The sequence below is a fragment of the Aotus nancymaae genome, unplaced genomic scaffold (assembly GCF_030222135.1).
Source record: "Aotus nancymaae isolate 86718 unplaced genomic scaffold, 86718_ANA_hifiasm-v0.15.2.pri h1tg000067l, whole genome shotgun sequence".
In the NCBI taxonomy this organism is placed as follows: Eukaryota; Metazoa; Chordata; class Mammalia; order Primates; family Aotidae; genus Aotus; species Aotus nancymaae.
Window position 1 is genome coordinate 38,957,890 of NW_026988482.1, and position 16,772 is coordinate 38,974,661.

Consider the following 16,772-nt stretch of genomic DNA (forward strand, 5'->3'; position numbering starts at 1 on the left):
CTGTAGTCTCTAAACCACGCCTGGATTCCTGATCCATAGATACCGTGAGATAATAAATAGGTGTTGCTGTAAGCTGCTACGTTTCAGGGTGATTCGCTATGCAGTAATAGATAACAAATACAACATTATATAGTAGTTCATTTAACTAATCTACTATTAAGGGGCATTAGGTTATTTCCAAGACTTCGCTATTGCAAAGAATGCTACATTTCTACTAGTCCTATTATATTTTAAGGAAATTATTCTTAAATTATACTTAAAGATTTATGATTTTGAGAATTACCAAATTGTCCATTGCAGAGGTGGAGAACACTTTTTTTTTTTTTAGTTGGAGTCTTGCTCTATCACCCAGGCTGGAGTGCAGTGGCGCTATCTTGGCTCACTGCAACCTTAGCCTCCTGGATTCAAGCCATTCTCCCACCTCAGCCTTCTGAGTAGCTGGGATTGCAGACATACACCACCACACCAGGCTAATTTTTGCATTTTCAGTAGAGATGGGTTTCATCATTTTGGTCAGGCTGGTCTTGAACTCCTGACCTCAAGTGATCTGCCTGTCTTGGCCTCCCAAAATGCTGGGATTACAGGTATGAGCCACCACGCCTGGCCCCAGAGGTGGAGAACACTTCTGCAAATACTGAGTACTACCAATTATTTTCCTCATTTGATAGATGAAAAAAATTCTCATTGATCTTTTAATTTGTAGTTCATTGATTATAAAATAAATTGGGTACAATTCATTTCCTTGTCATTTCCTTCAAATTTTCTAAAAACTATCTCTTTTCACCATATTTCTTTCTTTTATTCTCATTCTTTCTCTTTCTCCTTTGACTGTTCATTTTCTTCAGCACTTTTTTTAAAAGCAGGTTGTTTATATTTGTAAATGGAAATAATGCCTTAATCTGGCAAATGTGTAGAGAACATTTTTCTCCCAGTTTAGAATTTATCTTTGGACTGTGTTTATGGATTTATTTTTTCATATATACATTTTTTATTTTTATGTGGTTAAACTTTTAATTTTTCTTCTTTATAACTTTGGAGTTTTGCATCATTTCTAAAAAGATGTTCTTAAAGATGCTGGCGATGAGAATGATGATGGTGATGCTAGAGGGAAGAAGAGAGAAGGAGGATGATAAATACTTGTTTTGTTTAGTATATTATGTGCCAGTTTCTGTTCTATGAAGTTTTTGTGCATATTTCACTTAAACCCTGAATTACCCTATAAGGGAAGTACCGTTATAACCCCAATTGACAAACGAGGAAACTGAGGTCTAGAGAGAAATAAGTTAACTTGTCTAGATTTTAGAGGCTGTGCTCTATACTACTGCACTTGCAAAGGCTATTTTTGATGCTGTTCTTCCTTGATTTTATGCCAACATAGAGCACTTTGGTCTTTGTGACGGCAAAGCCAACTCCATTTCTTGGGTGCCAGGGATGATTATAATGCTTTTTCATGACCAAAGAAGTCTTTTATTCCATTAAAAAAAAAAAAAATGGAGCCATAAATGATTTAGCACACACAAGGAGGCAGAAATGGAAATCGTTGCTGGAAACCAGCTCTTACCTGAGCGACGAATTGAGGCTAGAACAAGAAGCGTGGCCTTTCAGAATTGCGCACATCCTATACCAATTAAGTGTTTGGGGAAGCCGACAATGGCTTCCTGATGTGGAAATCACTTTGAAACACGTAGGCTGGTAGTTAAAGCCATTAGTTCCTCTTGGGCTTCAAGGACAACTACAAAGAAAATATTTTGTAAACTGCGCAAGAAGCATGGATTTGGCAACTCCTGGGTTAGCTGGAACTGGTCAAGCAATTGCTTTTAACGCTTTATTTCCTAAGTGGACTAATACCTGGTGGGGACATAGAAAGCAAACCTCACTTCAGAAAGACAACATAGGGCTGCTTAAAAGCTGCAAGTCTCTCTGCCTCAGACAACCATTGAGAGAAGAGCTAGGCTCTTTCCTTGGACAAAGAGTTTTTATTTGTCTCAAGACTGAGGGGATGCAAATAAGCCCAGCACTTCTTGCCTGACCTTTCCTTGTTGAAAAGTTCCAGCAGAAAGCCCAGAAGGCCACCCAGGTAGGCATTTCTATGTGCCTCGAAGTCATATTGAAAGTTGAGCTACAAAAAAGCGAGAGAATAGGAGGCAAGCTGAAGTCACAAACTGGAAAATTGCTTTATCTTGAGTTCTCAGGGGCCTATGGCTCTTAACCAGTGGTAGCTAATACAAAATACAGTTGAGGACTCACCGGAAATATTCCAGTCGGGACTAATTTTCTTTCTTTCTCTGCTTGCTCTTGTGAAGCAAAGTTCTAAATTTTCTCTTCTTTATGTGAGGAAGCTTGTTGGTGTGAAAAGGCAGCATGACAAGATTGGAGGTGTTGGCTCTAGTCTTGGCACTGCTCTCTAACTAATTTAATGTCCTGGACGCAGCTGCTTTGAGTCTCACCTACACTGAGCTATTAAAGACCCTGGGTTTGGGAGCTGACTCTCTTACCCCTTGATATTTTCATCTTTAAAACGGTAATAAAAATAGCAGCTCCCTCAAAGAGCTATCATGAGGGTTCCAGAAGAGACCACATGCAAAGCATTTATACCACTCCTGGCATGTTTCAGCTCAGAGTGAATGGTGCTTTCTGCAGTTGTGCAAAGGATCGGTGCTGGACTGTCACATACTGCATTAGTCTAGGTCAGGGTTCTCCAGAGAAACAGAACTGATAGAATAGAAATAGAGATAGGTCTCTCTCTAGATTGACCTGTCTATCTATCTCTCTAAGAATCTATCTATCACTGTCTTTATCTAGCTGATCTATGTTATCTCTATCTATTATATCTATGGGGAGAGAGAGAAAAACAGAGACTTTGAAGAATTGGCTCATGTGATTGTGGGGGCTGGCAAGTCCAAAATCTTCATGGCAGATGAGCAGGCTGGCACCCCAAGGAAGAATTGGCATTGCAGCTAGAGTCTAAAAGCAGTCTGAAGACAGAACTTCTTGGGGGATATCCATCTTTCTTTCTTAAGACCTTCAATTGTCTTAACACGATGAGGCCCACTCACATGATGGAGGGTAATATGATTTCCTCAGAGAGTACGGATTTAAATGTTAATCACGTCTAAAAAATGCCTTCACAGCAACATCTAGACTGGTGCTTGAACTAAAACTGGATACGATGGCCTAATCAAGTTGACACATAAAATTAACCATCACACATAGTAAATTGTCTTCTATGGTCTAAATGTTCATGTCCCCCAAGATTTGTATGTTGAAATACTTATACCCTGAGGTGATAAGATTAGAAGATTGGGTTTTTGGAAGGTGATTAAGTCATAGCGGTGGAGCCCTCATGAATGAGATTAACGTTCTTATGAATGATGCTTGAAAGAGACCTCTCACTCCTTATGCTGTTGAGGTTAGAATGAGAAGACAGCTGTCCATGAGAAAGTGGGTCCTCACCTGCCACTGAATTTGCTGACACAATGATCTTGGATTTTCCAGCCTCCATAACTGTGAGAAATAAAATCCTATTATTTATAAGACACCCTATCTTGTTATAGTAGCCTGAACAGACTAAGGCATGATCAATAAATGTAGTTAATATTTTTCTTATGATATAGTTATTATTTCTGTTGCTGTTGGTCTATCTATATGCCCTTTCCGGCCCCTTCTAGTCTTGATATCTTGTTGTACAACATGCATCTACGTTTAGGGAAAGGAAACAGAGAAAACTGCAGTATTGTGCAAGCAAATGGAATCTGAGAAGTATACATATAGGAAAATCCAGTTTTCTCAACACTTAGTTATGAAGTTGAGATGAAAGTTGAGTCAACACCTTCTCCACGATAGCCTTTCCCAAACTAAAACACAGATTATAGGCAGCATTTGTGTATTACATAACTCTTCAAATAGCCAAGAATTATTGAGTACTTACTATGTACCAGCCAGTGTTCTGAATATTTCAAATGTATTAACACAATGAGCTTCACAGCAACCATATGATGTGGGTGCTGGTGCCAGTGCCAGTAATATGTTCCATCTCATTGATGAGGAAGGTGAGGCCAGGAAGTGTAAGGATTCTTGTCCAAGATCACACAACTAGGGAGTGGAGGGACCCAAACAAGCCACTCTGTCCTGTTCTAGAGCCTGTAGTTCCTAAACATATGTCTAGCATGCAAAAAATTGTAGCGCTAGAGTAATGGGATGAGGGACATTGCCACTGCCTAGAGACTCCACTGCTGTGTGGAAAGGACACCCTAAAGGTGGATCTCTCTCGTGTGCATAAAGGTCTCTTGGAGAGCCTGTTAAAAAGGTGGATTCTCAGGTCCCACCCCTAGAGAGACTGATTGAGTAAGGCTGGGGTATGTCCAGGATCCACATGGGATCCTACTAAGGTCTCCTGCTTTTTCCCTGGTCATGCCAGGGCTCAGAAGGCTCTCAGATATACATCCATTCTGTGGTATTGTGAAGCTGAGCAGTAAACACTACAGAAGTATCCCAGCTCACCAAGAAAGATGAAGACAGCACTGCTACCAGGTATGCCCATGGAGGTTTCTATACTTCATAATAGCTCATGTACTAAAAGTCTGTCATAAGAGAAGTCCTATGAGCCTTGACAAAGCCACAAGAGACATCCAGAATTCAGTATACCATCACCTAACACTATAAGAATTCTATGTCCTAAGAAGTATGTGTAAGAATACAGAATTCTTGTCAAGTTCAAAAGTCTTTGGATCAAAGCAGAAAGAGATTTGTATATGAGAGCCACGTGCAAAATCAATCAAACAATAAAATGGCTGCACACTTTGGAATGTAGACAGAAAAACTAGGCAATACGTGGAATTCGAATCCAGGAACATGGGCTATGGGAACATCCCTCAGTTGAAGTTAAGGGTCACTGATGTAAAGCCCAGTGTGGCTTGTTGGGGATTTGGACGGTCAGATCAGCATCTGGTCCTTACATGTTTGCAGAAGGAGAGTAGACAGAATAACAGCCTCCCAAAAATGTCCATGTCCTAATCTCCAAAACCTGTATATATGCCTTTATATTACCTTACATGGCAAAAGAGATTTTGCAGATGTGATTAAGAATCTTGAGATGGGAAGATGATCCTGGGGTACCTGGCAGGCCCAATGGAATCACAAGGGTCCTTACAAGAGAAAGACAAATGGGTTAAAGCCAGAAACAGGTGGCATATGATGGAAACAGAGGTCAGGGAGACAGATTTGAAGATACTATACTGTTGGCTTTGCAGATAGAGGAAGGGGTCATGAGTTAAAGAATGCAGGTAGCCTTTAGAAGCTGGGAAGGGCAAGAAAACACATTCTCCACCTAGAGCCTCCAGAGAGAACGTAGCCCTGCTGACCCATTTTAGATGTCTGGGCTCCAAAACTGTAAGATAATAAATGTGTATTGTTTTAAGTCACATAGGTTTGAAGTAATCTGCTGCAGCAACATAAGAAACCAATATAGAAGGCTTTCCTCAAATTTACATGGGATAATCTCATAGTTTCTTTAGTTGGAGTAAAAAGAATTCCCCTGATTATCTTCTATTCCAGGCCTGTGCCCAAGTGAACCTCTGGCTCTACAATAGGTATATGAGTACACAACTTTTATTCATGCCGAGAGTGAGATCTGAGACCTAAAAATCTTCAAAGACATCAGAAACATTAAGATTTTTGTGTTGAAGAACATGTTAAAACTTAGTAGTTTATAGGTCATGATGTTAAAAATTTAAACTCTTAAGAGTGGCAACTTATGATGTCAATTTAAAATGTGTCATTGAGTACTTGATTTAGATTTGTGATTTTAAGTCAAAACCATACTACATTAATTTTCTATTCTGGAAATATTTTAAAGAACTTTAAAGCCACTGATTTACATAATATTCTATATATATATATATATATATATATATATTGAGATGGAGTTTTACTCTGTCACCCAGGCTGGAGTACAGTGGCACAATCTCGGTTCACTGCAACCTCCATCTCCCAGGTTCAAGCAATTCTTCTGCCTCAGCCTCCCAAGTAGCTGGGATTACAGGTGCCCACCACCATGCCCGGCTAATTTTTGTATTTTTGATAGAGATGAGGTTTCACCATGTTAGCCAGGCTGGTCTCGAACTCCTGATCTCAGGTGATCCACCCACCTCGGCCTCCCAAAGTGCTGGGATTACAAGCATGAGCCACCACTCCCAGCCTAAATCACTTAAGTATTGAGAAAAGTTTGCTGAGTGAGATAACTGAAGAACCTAAGACAAAAGTACAATCTGTGAAATGTACAAATGTGGTCTAAAAATATTTCAAGCCTTTTAATTAAGTCACAAATGAGACAAACATTAGTCAAAAGGTTTCTTAAAATAATTGAAAAAAACTAGGGTTTTTTAAAGTAATTGATAAAAACTAGGCTAGTAAATAAATAAAATGATACAATTTGTAAGTTTGAATCAAAAGCTTAAGGAACAACTAGGCTTCTAAACTTGTAAATGTAATAAACTTGATATCAATTCTTTTTTATACCCAACACCGTTTTTACACCCAACACCATTTTCGACCATGCTGTGACATCTCATAGCAGTGGCCTATAAGGCATTCGATCCCAAGTCCAAACCAAATGGCAGGATGCACGTTACATATGAAGATGTACATTTCTGTGCAAAGTCACTTCTTTTTTTCTTTCCCATTGTAATTGGATGCCTTTCTTATTAGCACTTTGAATATTTGTTCCTTTTATCCCTACTGGAAATCACTGAGGTGAATAATGTTGTCAAACTAGTTGATCGCCTACCTGGCAGATAAAACATGAACCCAGAGCTAAAGCAAAAATTGCCTTCAAAAATTTTGTTTTGGAAAAATCAATATTTGATATCTAAAAAAACAAGTAATAGTCATGGAAAAAGACTAACTTCCTGGTCTGGAGTTCTTGTTTAAAAGATGGGGTCTTGTTACGTCACCCAGGCTGCAGTGCAGTGGCATGATCATGGCTCACTATAGCCTCCAAATCCTGAGCTCAAGCAATCCTCCCAGTTTAACCTCCCAAGTAGCTAGGACTGCAGGGATGTGCCACCATACCTGGCTAATTGTTCAACCTGTTTGTAGAGATAGGCTCTTGCTATCTTGCCCAGACTAGTCGCAAACTCCTGGCCTCAAGCAATCCTCCTACCATGGCCTCCGGAGTAGCTCGGATTAAAAGCGTGAGCCACTGCATCTGGCCTTGGAGATATTTTTCATTTTGAGGTACATATTCGAGGGGAGCCATATCATCTTTTTAGGGCTGAGGACTTCTAAGGATCATAAGCACACTGCAAAATCACCTCTAAAGTGAGCAAAGCACTTGCTTGGGCAACATATATACTAAAACTGGGGTTGTACAGGGAAGATTAGTGGGGTCCATGTGTAAGGATGACACACAAATTCATGAAGTATTCCATATTTAAAATTTTTTAAAAAACAAAATCATCAGATTATCAGTGCAATGGCCCAGACATAACAAAGCAAGACCTCTCCCGCCATGTGTTGGTGATAGGTGGTTTCCCATGCCCACTGAGGTTAGTGGCAGGCTTTGATGGTGACCCACAGCTTTGCTCACAGCTATCAAGTTTGTAAACAAGCAATTTCTGACCACCCTATTCAAAACAGCAACATACTTACCCCATGACACCTGGCATTCCCAATTCCTTTTCCCTGTTTTATTTCTCTCTCTCTGATACTTTTTACCTTCTGACACACAAGGTTTTGCATGCTACGTATTACTTCTGTACCAACTGAAGCATAAAGAAAAATCAACATGCCAAGGCAAAGGGAATCATGGTGTGTTGGCACGCTCTGGGGTACGGAAGTTCTTGGTGCCCAGGGAATGCCATCCCATGCCATGATGGTAGATGAGTAGCCATCATGGACAATATGGTCAGATTTATTACTGGAAAATAATTGTAGGGTGGTTTAGTTGTTGATTTGCTCATCTTCTCTCTCTTTTGTCACCACCAAAATGTAAGCTCCAAAGGGAAAGAGATTTTTGTAGCTTTTGTTCACTGTTTATGACAGAAGCAACAAATTTCCTCATTAACAATTCTCCTCTTCTTCCTTATAGTAACAGACTGCCCACCTCCACTTAGCCTGAGCTGGGCATGTGGTTGCCAGCTGGGAAGTACATTTCCCAGCCTCATTTGCAGCTAGGTGTGGCTATGTCAATAAAATATCGCCAATACGTTGTAAATAAAAATTATGCTTTATCTTCCTTGTCTTGCCTTCAAACAATTGCTCCTTTCCTGCAGGCTAGATGCAGACATTGTGAGGAAGAACCATATGAGGACAATGCCTTTGAGAAGGGCCAAGATACAAAACAGAAGGACCTTAGTTCTCTGATGTTATGGAGCTGTCACCTACCAGGCCCAGAGTGCCTGCTACCTCTGGAAAGCAAGTAAGAGAAATAAATGTCTACCTTATTTTGGGTTCTCTTTGTTATAGCGTCTGTTGTGGATTGAATTCTGTCCTCAATCCTTACCCCCAAATTCCTATATTGAAGCCCTAACCCTAATGTGACTGTATTTGGAGATGCCTATAAGAAGGTAATGAAGGTTAAGTGAGGCCAGAAGGGCAGGACTCGAATCTGATAGAAATGGTGACCTCGTTAAGAGGAGGAAGAGACACCAGAAATCTCTTTTTCTCTGTTCATACACATAAGAGGAGAGGCAATGTGAGGACACAGGGAGAAGAGGCCTGTTTATAAGCCAGAAAGAAAGGCCTCCTCAGAAACCAACCCTGACAGCACCTTGATCTTAGACTTCCAGCCTCCAGAGAACTGTGAGAGAATAAATTTCTGATGTTGATACCACCCTGTCTGTGGTATTCTGCAAAGGCAGCCCGAGCAAACTCATGCTATCTCTTAGCCTTGACCTTAACCGAAACACTGCTGCACCCAGACCCTAGGAGAGTGCCTAAAAATTAGTAGATATGCAATAAATATTACTTGGTTAAATAAATGAAATGCAAAGACAATGTTTAATTTGTGCAGTGCTATACAAATATAAATATACAAATATAAATGATTACTGGACTCTTATAGATTGTACATCTATTTGTCTACCCATCCATTCATCTTTTTGTCATCCTGGTTGTGTTTACAATGAAAATAAAATCTCATCTGTGAACTCTTACTGGTTCCTTTACTCCCACAGCACATCCCAAATCTGTCAGTTGTCGGCTCCTATTAATTTTACCACCTATATCTCCCTATAGTTGTTTTTTTCCTACCATTAGAATGATCACCACTCTAGGTCCCATTTATCTTTTACTTACTCTGTAAATGCTTCCAAAACTTTCTCCAGTCTCTGCACTTGATCTATTGCAGAGACTTTTAACCGCCTCTTTCAAATTCATTTTGCTTTCTTTACTAGGAACAGATCCCTCATTTTATTTTCTATGGCAATGTAGCACTGTGTGAAACAACCCATTTCCCCACTACTCCTACAACCACATGACTCATTTCTGGCTAAGGAGATAGTAAAATTTGTTAGGTAAGGTTTCCGAAAAACTTACTTAAAAGAGCAATAGAGAACTGAGACTATGCCAGTTTCTATCCTTCACCCAACTCTTTTTTTTTTTTTTTCTCCTGTCATCTGGAGTTTGGGAGTGATTGCTGGAGCTCTAGCAGCCACATCGAAATATGGAGGAATGAAGAGAGAAGGAGACAGAGAAATAAACTCTGTCCCTGATGAAGCTATAGTGCTGCCATGCTAGTTCCAAATTGCTTACCTCCTACATAACAATAAAACACACTTTTACATAACAGTAAAATACACTTTTAAATATGTAAGCCATTGCAGTCAGATCTCTGTAATTAGCTGCTGAACACATCCCTAACTGATCCAGAGCCCGTGCCTTCACTGCTGTCAGCTCAAGCCTGCTGATGCACATTGTGATGGCAGCTCTTTTGCCAGCACTGATGCAGGGCTTAAAGGGATATGAGAAACACTTTATCCTGGAAAGTAAGTGGGAGGACTATGAATAGCCTCATTTTACACATGAAAAAAACTAAGGCTCAAGATCATACAGTTAGTAAACACTAGAGAAGGGCAAGAACTGAGGCCTCAGATGATGCTGAGCGATAGCAAGGGACGTGACTTTGGTGTAAACTCTGGGATTTGGAGATTGTGCACAGGCACATGCATGTGTTCACACACACACACACACACACACACACACACACACACACGGAATTTAGAGTGGATGCCCGCTTTTTCATGTCTCCATCCCATCTCCTCTTTTCTGATAACAACAAAACTTCTCTTCTGGGAACCATCTCTTTTTCAATTGAAGCTGTTGGTCACCTGACTCCAGACAGCCACTGGCACAGGATCCCAGCCCCCTTGATATTGTGATTGGTCCAGAAGTGGTCACTTGATGCAAAGAGAGCCAAACAGAGTTCTTCTTTGGGAGACGACCACTTATTCAGTGTGTGAACGTGAGGCGATTTGCAACTCTAAGTCTCTGTCTCCTTACCAAAAAATGAAGGCTAGTCTATTACCTGCTGTATTTTATGGTTGTGAGGATGAGGTGAAACAATATAAGTAAAAGGCCTGGCATACGGTGAATTTTCGGTTATAATTTGCTTTTAGTAGACTTACTTAGAAAGCTCTCATTTTTCCCTGGACACCGTACAGGGTAGGAACTACTGCCATATAAAATGAACAATTAAGTGCTCAAATCCCACCTAAATATTTTGTTTTGTTTTCTCATTTGTTTTCCAAGAGGGGTAGTTCCCAGTTTCCAGAAAAATCACTTTAACTGATTTTTGCATGATGAAAAGACAGATCTTATTCTTAATCCCCATTCCTATCTGTCTCTAGAATGGCAATTGTAATAGATGAAATAAAAAAATCTTCACTTCTTCTCAATCTGGAAACTAGAGACATTTTTACTTCAACTTGAATCAAGAGTCCAGAAACTATGCAAAACACAAATGGTTTCGGTGTGGTGATGTATTTATTCATAATATATTTTAAGAACATATTAATAATGGAGAATAACACTTATTCATATACTGAATATAAATTTTCCTGGAGCACTCTAGAGCTTGCTTGGAGTTGGAGAATACTGCCAGGCTTTTCTTAATCTCTTTGGTCTTTGGAAGTGGGCAGGGTTTTTCAAACCAAGTGTCTTCCATGGGCCATTGGCAAAGGCTTCCTTTCATCAGTTTGGAAGGACAGAAAGACCATGGCTTCAGCACTTCCATTTTGCAAAGAAGTAACAAAAGAAGTGAATTAATGAACAATCAGAAAGACTCAAAGCATTTTGTACTCCACAGTTCATTTCTTCACACAAATGTCCATTACTGCAGTGCCCATGAAAACTGGCAGGGTGTTAGGCTCATGGCCTGACAAGAAGTCACGTCACCAGCCAATGCTTTCATGCAAAACGCAATCCTGATGATTCAGAACCTGGTTCTAAACTTCTCCAGGTGAGCTAGTGAGCTGAAGGTCACACCCATTCTGTGCATCCTCTGTCTTCCTACTGGTAAACTGGGATGTCATTTTAGAGTATCTTGGCAAAATGGTGAGAGGATTTCACTTTCCCAATGTCACTCTGTAAGGAAGCTGCTTGGGGGATCCTCCATTTGATTGTAGAGAGACCAAGGCACCGTGGGCTGAAGCAAAGAATATTAACACTAACAACAATAAGGACAAAGTCCAAGTCTCTTCTAAAAAAAGCATGTCCAAAAATAAGGGTAAAGAGCTGGTCTTATTTCATCCAAGTGATTCTGTGCACTGGAAATTGTCCTTCTGTGCCTCCCTTTCATTAAAAGTGTTTATATTTCTGAGTCTGAAGATCATTTAAATACATACAATATTAGCACCAAGGCAGCATATTGTTTTTTCCCAGAGATCACATGAAACTGAATAGATATTTAACATAGTTAATAGTCGGTACAATCTGCGATATTATGAACTTACTTATTGGGTGATACTTGCCTAGAAATGACAAAAATACTTTTTACATAACTCTCATAGCACCTTGATGATGGGTAGGTTGTTTTAAAAATGTTCATTTTAAAAAAGCAAAAACAGAACATTTACAGATGAAAAGTAAACAATAGTGTACCGTGATAATGAAGGATCACTTTGTCATAGTACTACATGCAAAGGCAGTCATAATAGAATCATTTTACGTACAAAAATATTACATCACAATAAATAATTTCAAACATAAATATTAAACTTTACATCATTAGGATATTCCACATATATACATACACACATATATATGTGTATATATGTATGTGTATATATGTATATATATGTATATGTATACACATTTACACACACAAGCATACAAGTCTCTCTCACACACATATACACACACACACACGCACACACACACATGCACCCAAATTAAGGTGGAGGTATTGCATTACTATCCTTCATCCATCCTATAATGGCTTCCTCTTCAGAGCACCTGAAATAAACAGACCAGAAAATATAAACCTTCTGCCTCAAAAGCCATAAGTTAAGAATAGTCAACTGATACATTTTTACATACAGAATTTAAAATTAACACTTATTTTCTCTGGATTTTATTTTTATTTTTTCTAAGTCACAGTCTCATTCTGTCACCCAGGCTGGAGTGCAATGGCATAACCATGGCTCACTGCAGCCTTGACCTCCTGGGCAAGCAATCGTCCCATCTCAGTCTCCCAACTAGCTGGGTCTGCAGGTGCACACCATCATGCCCAGCTAATTATTATTATTATTATTATTATTATTATTATTATTTTGCAGAAATGGGAGTCTCACTATGTTGCCCAGGCTGGTTTCAACATCCTGGACTCAAGAAATCCTCCAGTCTTAGCCTCCCAGAGTGCTGGGATTATATGCGTGAACCACCACAGCTGGCACTAGATTTTAAAATTAATGTTTGTTTGCTGTAAAAAACATGCAAGTTTCAGGGAAGTAATAAAGAATAAAATTTAAAAACCCACTAGCCTAAAATCTCCCCACCTGAGATAACTGCTCTTCATATGTGGGTATTTTGGTGTTACCTTCTAGTCTTTTTTCTATAAATATATATTTATGTATATAAATATTGTATATATGTACTTACGCATAAAATTTACTGCATATAACATATATACAAAATTTATCTCCTTAGACATAAAATAAAGTACATATATGATGGTGATCTCTAGTGGATGCCTGCTGACTTTTGCATGCCTCCATCCCATTTCCCCCTTTCTGATAACACAACACTTTCTTGTCCTTTGGAAACCATCCCTCTTCTGACTGAAGCTGTTGATCACCTGACTCTAGGTGGGTACATGATCTCCAATCCTTGGATGCTGTGAATGATTTAAAAATGACCATGTGACCTAACCAGAGCTAAACAGAGTTATTTTGCAGAATGCATGCTAGGGGATGAGTATTTACTTGAATCATGCATTGTAAGGATGATATAATCCTTGAGCTGCCCAGGACCATGGTGTGGGGGTGATGATCTGCCTCAGAATAAAGCCATTTAAGAGGCAATCATTGCTGATTAATGAAGAAAGAAAGAACACTGATGACTGTTTGAACTTCTGGATCTAGCCATGCCTGAAGCTAGCATACTTCTTGGATATCTCAGTTACTTAAGATAATAAATTTCCTTAGCTCCTTGCAACAGAAATAATCCTAAATGCCAAATAGGCACTCTTTTATCAGGATGTTCAAGAGCCTTACAAGGTAATGGGCTACTGGAAGCTTGAGGGAAGATGCAGGAGGGTCACAAGAATTGGTCGAGCTCATCCCTTGTAGCTGAAGGCACTGGGATGATAAAAAGATTGACCAATTCAGTCCTTTACTCAGCAGAATAATCACTTTCTGGCATTATGTACTTAGGTCAGGGACTGCCGAACTTTAACATGCATGACTCCTGTCGACTTTGTTAAAATGCAGATTCTGATTTCACAGGTATAGAGTGAGGCCTGATATTGTGCATTTTCTTTATTTTATTTTTTTATTTTTTAAAAGCCTACAGCACCCAGTATTCCCAGGTGGTCTCCCATCCAAGTACTAACCAGGCCTGACCCTGCTTAGCAGCCAAGATCAGATGAGATTGGGTGTGTTCAGGGTGGTATGGCATGGACGACACGCATTTCTAACAAGTTCCTAGGTGAAGCTGATCACACTGGTCCTTGGAACACACTATGAGTAAGAGAGGGTGTGGCACATTGCAGCAATTAGGAACACTGGCTTTAGTGTAGGACACTCTGGGTTCTCATGAGGGAATTTACCATTACCTTTTCATCTTTTTTATCTTTTTGAGACAGAGTCTCACTCTGTCATCCAGGCTGGAGTGCAGTGGCGTGATCTTGGCTGACTGCAACCTCTGCCCAACAGGTTCAAGTGATTCTCCTGCCTCAGCCTCCCTAGTAGCTAGGACTACAGGCATGCACCAACACACCCAGCTAAATTTTGAATTTGTAGTAGAGACGGGGTTTCATCATGTTGGCCAGGCTGGTCTTGAACTCCTGACCTTAAGTGATCTTCCTGCCATAGGCATGAGCCACCATGCCCAGCTTCATCATGATCTTAAGCAAGTTACTTGTTTTGGGGTTCAGCTTCCTCATATGTAAAATGGCAGCCCCTCCACACAGTTTTGTTGTGAGGATTCAATGAAATATTGCTCAACAAATGCCATTGTGGTTATTACTATTACATTCTTGGGAAGTATTCCTCAAAGAATGAGCTGTGATTCACTTTTATCAGAATTCCCTGAATTAAAATTACAGATCCCTGAATCTACCAGAGACCTAATGAAGCAGGACCCCTAGAGATGCAGCCCAATAAATAGCAATTTTAAATAAGCTCTGCAAAGAGCTGGTCCCAATCCTACTAAAACAATTAAAAAATAATCAAAGAGGAGATATTTCTTCCTAACTCATTCTATGTAACCTGTATCATCCTGATGCCAATATCTGGCAAAGACACAACAAAAAAAAAGAAAACTACAGACTAATATCCCTGATGAACACTGACGTGAAAATCCTCAATGAAATACTAGCAAACTGAATCCAGCAACATACCATAAAGATAATCTACCATGATCAAGTGGGCTTTATTCTTGGGAGGCAAGGATCATTCAACACATGCAAATCTGTAAATGTGATTCACTATGCAAACAATTAAAAACAAAAACACTACGATCATGTAAATAGATGCAGAAAAAGCATTTCATAAAATCCAACATCCCTTCATGATAAAAACCTACAAGGAACAAGATGTCAAAGGAACACATCTCAAAATAATAAAAGCCATCTATAACAAACCCACAGTCAATATAATAATGAATAGGCAAAAGTTGGAAGCATTCCTCCTAAGAACTGGAACAAGACAAGAATGTGTACTCTCACCACTATTATTCAACATAGTATTGGAAATCTTAGAGCATCAGGCAAGAGAAAGAGAGAAAGGACATCCAAACAAGAAAAGAAGAAGTCAAATCACCTTCATTCACTGACAATATGATTCTATACACAGAAAACCCTAAAGATTCCACCAAAATATTCCTAGACCTGATAAATGACTTTAGTAAATTTTCAGGATGCAAAATAAATGTACAAAAATCAGAAGCATTTCCATACACAAATAACATTCAAATTGAGAACCAAATCAAGAATGCAATCCATTTACAATCACCAAAAAAAGAATAAAATACTTAGGAATACATCTAACCAAGCATGTAAAACATCTCTACAAGAAGAACTATAAACATTGCTTAAGGAAATCACAGATGACACAAATAGAAAAACGTTCCATGCTCATCGACTGGAAGAATCAATAGCATTAAAATGTCCGTACTGCCCAAAGAAATCTACAGATTCAACAAAATTTCTATCAAATTACCAATGTTATTCTTCACAGAGTTAGGAGAAGAACTATTCTAAAATTGATATAAAACCAAAGCAGAGTCTAAATAGCAAAAGCAATCCTAAGCAAAAGAGCGAAGCCAGAGATATCATCTTACTGGACTTCAAACTGTAGTCTATGGCAGCAAACTATACCTTACTATAAGGTAACCAAAACAACATGGCGCTGGTACAGAAACAGACACATAAACCAATGGAACAGAATAAAGAACCCAGAAACAAAGCTATACATCTATAACCAACTGGTTATATATGCTGGGAAAACTGGCTAACCATACACAGAAGAATGAAATGGAATCTCTATCTCTCACCATATACAAAAAGTAACTCAGGATAGATTGAAGACTTAAATGTAAGACTTCAAATCATAAAAATTCTAGAAGAAAACCCAGGAAACAGTCTTCCGGACATTGGCCTAGGCAAATAATTTATGACTAAGTCCTCAAAAGCAAATGCAACAAAACAAAAATTGATAATGGAGACCTAACTAAACTAAAGAGCTTCTGCACAGCAAAATAAACTACCAACAGAATAGACAGACAACCTAGAGAACAGGAGAAAACGAACTAAACATTTGATAAAGTACTAATACCCAGAATCTATAAGGAACTTAAGCAAATCAACAAGAAAAAAAACAAACAACGCTATTAAAAAGTAGGCAAAGGACATGGGCAGATACTTCTCAAAAGAAGACACATAAGCAGGCGACAAATATATGAAAAAAATGCTGAACATTACAATCATCACAGAAATGCAAGTGAAAAAGACAAGGAGATAACGTCTCATGCCCATCAGAATGACTATTCTTACAAAGTAGAAAGATAACAGCTATTGGTGAGATTGCAGAGAAAAATGGACTACATTGTTGGTGGGA

At 39.1% G+C, this 16,772-nt stretch overlaps 1 protein-coding gene, 1 non-coding gene and 1 pseudogene across 4 annotated transcripts in view; 1 reads left to right on the forward strand and 2 right to left on the reverse strand.

Annotated features, from left to right (window-relative positions):
* Positions 1–1,680: 1,680 nt before the first annotated feature.
* ADAMTS9 (ADAM metallopeptidase with thrombospondin type 1 motif 9) overlaps positions 1,681–16,772 on the reverse strand; it is a 177,741-nt gene continuing 162,649 nt past the window's right edge. Inside the window, exon 40 of one of the 3 annotated variants that reach the window (XM_021674928.2) lies at positions 1,681–1,732. The gene's annotated coding sequence lies outside the window, so the exon portion shown is untranslated. Of the gene's footprint in view, positions 1,733–10,961; positions 12,451–16,772 lie in introns of those variants that run through there. The other 2 variants (XM_021674927.2, XM_064367312.1) reach the window with 2 other exon arrangements.
* LOC135270912 (U6 spliceosomal RNA) lies at positions 7,331–7,433 on the forward strand. The gene has a single exon (XR_010339062.1). It is a non-coding gene; the product is annotated as a U6 spliceosomal RNA (small nuclear RNA).
* Positions 13,999–14,116, reverse strand: LOC135270883 (5S ribosomal RNA; annotated as a pseudogene).